Consider the following 6000-nt stretch of genomic DNA (forward strand, 5'->3'; position numbering starts at 1 on the left):
TGTTGTTTTCATTTCATATTTATATGCTTTCTCCGTGCATTATATAGATTAAACTCCCTTGTACAATAAATTGCTAACTATGCATATGCTTTGCTTTCTACCATATGTATGCATATATTTAGGGGGAGCTTAGTCTATATAATGTGAGAGTCAAATTTTGTGATCCATTTCACTCTTATACAAAGGATCATGAAATTTGACCCTCCCTTGTGCTACTAATGTCTTCCTTTTCGGTGTTTGATGCCAAAGAAGGAGAATTTAAAGGACCAAAGGCAAGCATCAAGTTGATGTCTACAAGTGGTAAGGTCCGAGAAAGGGAGAAAAGTGAATTATGGATTAGTCTAAGTAATGGGAGAAACTTTTTAGAAAGCTAGACTTTAATCCATAATATTACATGGGGACATTTGCAAGGGCAAGACAAGCTTTTAAGTAAAAGTTTCAATTGGAATCTTTAAGTATCAAATGAACTTGCCCTTTTGCATTGCATCCTAGCAAGTAGGTAGTTTTTAACTTCCAAATTCTTATTATTTGCTTGCCTTGGTTGTGTTAGCATCAATCACCAAAAAGGGGGAGATTGTAAGAAAAATGAACCCTTGGTCCATTTACTTTGGATTTTAGTGTTTGATGACCAACACAACCAAATTAGACTAATGAATTTGCAAGTATTTATTTTGTAGTTCAATAGGATGCAAGACGTGATTTGGACGAAGGCGACGTGATGATCCGATGATCAACATCTTAAGCAAGACCTTAAGAGCACAAGAAAAGACCCAAGAGATCAAGCAAAGTCGAAGCATGAAGATAGGAACCAAGCCGTACGCAAGATTACGAAGAAACGAGCTCACAGATGCGACCGGACGCAAGGACCGGACGCTGGAAGCGCGACCGGACGCTGGACCGGTGGCTCGGCAGACAGGCGACCGGACGCGAGGACCGAACGCTGACGGCAACCGACCGGACGCAGGAACGCAGCGTCCGATTGAGTACAGAAAGGTTCCAGAGTGGCACATCTGCGACCGGACATGTCCGGTGGCAGGCGACCGGACGCTAGCCAGCGTCCAATCAGCATATTGACGGCTCAACGGTCGGGAAGACCGGACACGTCCGGTCAGGACGATTCAACATCCGGTCAGTAGCAGTTTCGCGGGAATTCGACCCCAACGGCTACTTTCTTAGTGGGGCTTATAAATACAACCCCCAACCGGCCATTTGAGTAGTGTGTGGAGCTGAGGAAACATACCAAGGGTGTTGATACATCATTTTAGTGATCTCCACATGCATAGTGCTTAGTATTTTATTAGGTGATTAGCATAAGTACTTTGCGAAGTACTTAGGTTGATTAGACCACCGCTTATGCGCTTGCTCTAGGTTTATGCCTAGTGTTTAGTGAGGTTTGCATACCTCTTGCCACCCCGTGCTTGCGAGCACAAGTGTTGTACATCGGAGGGGCTTGAAGTCTTGCGAGATCACACCAACCGCGGTTGTGGTGTGGCCGCCACCGTGTACCGGAGGGAACAAGGCCCGCGGCGTTTCGGCCGGAAGCTTGATAGTGAAGACGGCGGGGAGCATCCGGGAGAGGCTTGCCGAGAGGCACATCGGAGACCCACTTGCGCGTGGGGAAGGCCCGAGGCTATCCACGGAGTTACCCGACTGGGAGCTTGGCCCTTGTGAGGGATTCCTTGCGAGGGGCTCCAACGAGGACTAGGGGGAAGCTTGCGCGCTTCTCGATAACTCGGTAAAAATACCGGAGTCGTCGACGGGAGTTTGCATATCTCTACCTTGCTCTTTAGCTTCCGCTTTTACATTGTTTACTTTACTACGATTGCGGTAGAGATAGCAACACACTAGCAAAACCATAATTGCATATTTAGATAGTTTATCTATTGCATATGTTTTGATAGGGTTAGAAAAAGAAGCCATAGTTTTAAGTTAGATTTTTAAGTTGCCTAATTCAACCCCCCTCTCAGGCGTCACGGTCCCTTCAAGCCATATGTTTTATATAGGTGATATTGTTGTAAGTGTCTAACCTTCTCATGTATAGTACCGGTATGAATTGGTAATGTACTCTGGTCTTTTCTTTTCCTCTCTATAGTACAATGATACGCAGCTGTCCTGGTATTCGAGAAAAAAAAATCTTTAATCAGCACACTTGCGTCACAACTCGTGCCAATGCTTGCGTGTCGATGCGTGATTGAACAGAAGGTGCGTAGTGTGGATGGAACAACAGAGTGGACTGAGGTTATTTTGATTTGTTTATATGATAAGCTATCTGTAATCTTGGCTTCGACAAAAGCTATATGTAATGTTGTGTCACTACATAAGCTGTAATATAATGTATTCTAAAAATTTAAAGACAACTTAAAAGAATACTCAAATAATTTATACTCATAGATTAAACCCAAATAAGAAGTTGCTCCTTAAATTATAATTTTTTAACAAACTTTGCTAAATCTGTGCATGAGCACCATATAAAATGTATTATATTTCAATAAAGAATTTAGAAGTCATAATTCATTATATTTCAGGACTAATGGACTAGAAGTAGAAGACTTGTTTTTTTACCTTTCTTATAATAATTATATACAACGGAGACTGTCCGAGAAGTCAGAGTTGCTGTAGTCGCCACGATCATCGACTGTGTCTGAGTAGCAGTAAGCGGGAGAGGCTGAGACACGCCGATAATCCTCGGATCCACACCCTGAACTGCTGGAGAGGTGAAGTCGAGTGTCGTGGGGTGGATCGGAGACACCTGAGGAAAGCTCTGACCCTAAGGTGCGCTATACTATATAGCTGGGGCCAAAGAAACCTGCTGAACAGGTGCAGGAGCTGCTATCTGGACTGGAGGCGGTGGAGGAGAGATACCGGTCTGCTGCAGAATGTGCTCGAAGTAGTGAAAGTGGCGTGCCTCACTAGCAAGCATCTGGTCCTAGAAAGAATCCTGCCGAGCCTGGATGTTCTCAAACAAGGTAAGCATCTACTGCCCTAGCTTGGCCTACTCGGTACGGGCCTCTGCCTCACGTCGTGCTGCTCGGCTGCTAAACATTGTATCTCGGCGGCCTGTCTCTGCTGCTCAGTGATTATCTGCTGAAGTAAAGCTGCCAGGGTAGGGTCTGTCACTGGAGGAACTGGCGGAGCAAAGCGGGAACCACTAGCTTCGTGGTCATGGGGTCGAGGTGAAATAGGCCGAGGCTGTGGCCCAAAACCTGGTAGCTCGTCGTCGTCGTCATCATCATCAAAATCATCATCATACTACTGATCAGTGTCTCTAACTGACTCGTCCTGAGGGTCCTCCGTCCCTGGCAGCTCAACAGGCTCAAGCTCTCTGTGTCTCTCGTCTATCCCAAGGGCTACTGGCTTGTATGTCATGAAGGCTCTGGCATGAGTGTCACGAGTCATAACATACCGCGGATGGTGAATCGGCCTCTCAAAGATGAGACAAGTAGTGAGCGTAGGGAAGCTGAAGACGAGCTCTGCATCCATCCACCACTGTGTCCTCAATCTCACAGAGCAGAAAGTCCACGACATCAAACACTGTGTGAGACACAAGAGCGCCAAGTAGCCACTGCTGTAGGTGGGTTAGGGCCACTCTGAAACCAACCCATGGAAGTAGTGTCCTCCTTATAGCTGCCTCAAGCACCTGAGCCACTCGTGTCATGTCCTGCGGACTCCGTCGGGACCCCTCGTCGAATGGCGGACGGAAGATGGCTGCTACGTGGGCTGCTGGAGGCTACGTCCCGCCGTGAGGCCGTCTAGGAGGGTCTGCTGAACCATAGCACATACTGCGTAGTCTGACTGGTGTCTCTGGAAACCCGTACAGCTAACGAATCTCACTAGTGAAGATCCTGTGGGTCTCGCCCTCAAACCTGAACGGAATGAACTCGTGGCTTGGGTCAACCCAAATTGTGGCCTAGAACACTCTGACCCACTCATCCATGTATAATCCTGATCTGCACATCAGCTCCTCCAGTCTGGGCAAGTAGGTGATGCACTGTGAAATTTCATGAGTGCCTGCTGCTCACCTCCGATACGCCAAGTCCAAAACTCTATGGGGTCTCAAACCAACTCACTCAAGCACCTGTGCTCTATAGAACGACTCCTGAATAGTCGTGCTGAACGGCTCTGAAGCAGTCTCCTCAATCTCTACAGGTAGCCACTCCTCAAGCGGGATGTTCCGGAAACGACAGACACGTCCGACTATGGTTGTACGAAGCTCAATCCTCCTGAACATGCTCAAGACCCTGCTCGTCACGCTCTCTGAAGCGTCGTCTAGGTGGCACTAGAGGCAAGTCCTCCTTGGGGTCCTCTGGTTGCTCCTGCTGACGCTGACTCGGCGTCGGGTGCACAGTGGTGCGTGCACGAGACGACCGACGAGGATAAGGCGTCTCTGTCTGCTAGGGCTCTGACTGCTGAGTCTCTGTAGCTGTAGGACCAATCCTCAAAGTACCACTCCTGCCACCTCTCACACCTCCGTCGTAAGCTGCTGCTGCTGCTAGAGCCTGCTCGACCTCTCGGTGCTGCCTCTTCCGCTTCTTGGTTTGCTCAATCACCTTCGCCTTGCCCTTGTCCCTCGGCGGATGACGAGGGTCCTGACCGTCACCACCCCCACCAGCAGGAGGAACCGGATCGGTGCGCTTTGATCGCGTCATCGCTGCAACTGATAAGAATACCACTGAGACAAGCACTCACTGACACTGCAAAATCAACTGCCAAGAATCAGCTGCCAGAGAATCACTGCCAAGCAATAGAACTCCCCCTGACTCAAGTCATCCTGCCCAATTATCATTTAAGAGGCTTGGCCTCCGTTCCGTACTCGCGGACTTGGCCCCGAGTTCAACTGTCACTGCCCACTGACCAAAATGTCTCACACACTGACACACTGCATGATGGAATAGGTGGAAATATATATAAGCAATTTAATTTCTAGAGATGAGAATTTCCTATGTGAAGCAAAGCAATTTTAGATGAGGAAGTGAAATGAGGGGCTTTGCTACCTGACAATAGCAACGATCCGACCACCAAGCAGTAGGAAAGGAGGTCACAGGGGCCACACACGTCAACTGCCGAAGGATGTGACAGAAAAGTGCAAGCACACAGCAAGGAAAACTGATTGCGGCAATTCGTCGAGCACATGGCGGGCAGGAAAGGTGCTCACCAAGAAGAAACGGCTGCCGGCCAAGATATACGCCTGATGGCGAGCACATAGCACAAAACCACAGCACATGATCGCCGGTGAAGATGGGGAAGCGAGCTCAGGAGAGGTCAAGGCGATGACGTCGAGCTCGGCCTCCAGGGGACGCAGAGGTGGGCCGTGGACCTCGGGCATGGCTCGCGCTTGAGAGATGGCGAGGGTGCGAGCGCACGGCGCTGCTTGGGCGAGACGAGGCCGCAGAGGCAAGGAGGAAGCACGACAGCAGGAGATGGTGGGCACGCGGCGGCGACAAAACGGGGGCGCGTGCGTGCGCGAGTGAGTGAGGGTGCGGCCGCGGCGAGGAAAGGGCGCGGGCGAGCGCTGGTGCGCAGGAGGAGGCATGGCGGTCAGGGAGGAGGAGCGTGGTGGCTTGGGCGTGGAGCGGGCGCGACGGCGTCATACGGTTGCGATGCCTGTGCGGCGATTTGGGTGGAGTCGGGCGCGGGCGGAGGAGAAAGGAAAGAGCAGCTGACTGCACGGGCCCATGTGACAGATAAAATTTACTGTGCTCTCAAAATGGTCACCGGACAAGCTCTGTTGGAGGGAAGGTGACCGTGACGGTGACACAGACGGTGCACCGCCATAGCCTATCCAGTGTACATATACTTGGCCATCGGGCCGGCACGGCCCGGAGGATGTCGGGCCGGCACGGCACGGGAGGCCGGCCCGGAGGATGTCGGGCCGGCACGGCACGTCGTGCCTCCCGTGCCATGCTGCTGCGGGCCTCGTGCTTTGCCATCAGCTCGAGCACGGGCCTGTGGGCCTAAATCCGTGCCATGCCGGCCTGCTAGGCACGGCCAAATCACCAGGTC

General features: G+C 50.7%; 1 long non-coding RNA gene across 1 annotated transcript; it reads right to left on the reverse strand.

The window, feature by feature from the left end:
- Positions 1-2024: 2024 nt before the first annotated feature.
- On the reverse strand, positions 2025-5601 carry LOC136505770 (uncharacterized). The gene is made up of 3 exons (XR_010771311.1): positions 4992-5601; positions 2563-4876; positions 2025-2112 (listed from the first exon to the last, which is right to left on the reverse strand). It is a non-coding gene; the product is annotated as an uncharacterized lncRNA (long non-coding RNA).
- Between the last annotated feature and the right edge of the window lie 399 nt (positions 5602-6000).

Source organism: Miscanthus floridulus, chromosome 14, assembly GCF_019320115.1.
Source record: "Miscanthus floridulus cultivar M001 chromosome 14, ASM1932011v1, whole genome shotgun sequence".
Classification (NCBI taxonomy): Eukaryota; Viridiplantae; Streptophyta; class Magnoliopsida; order Poales; family Poaceae; genus Miscanthus; species Miscanthus floridulus.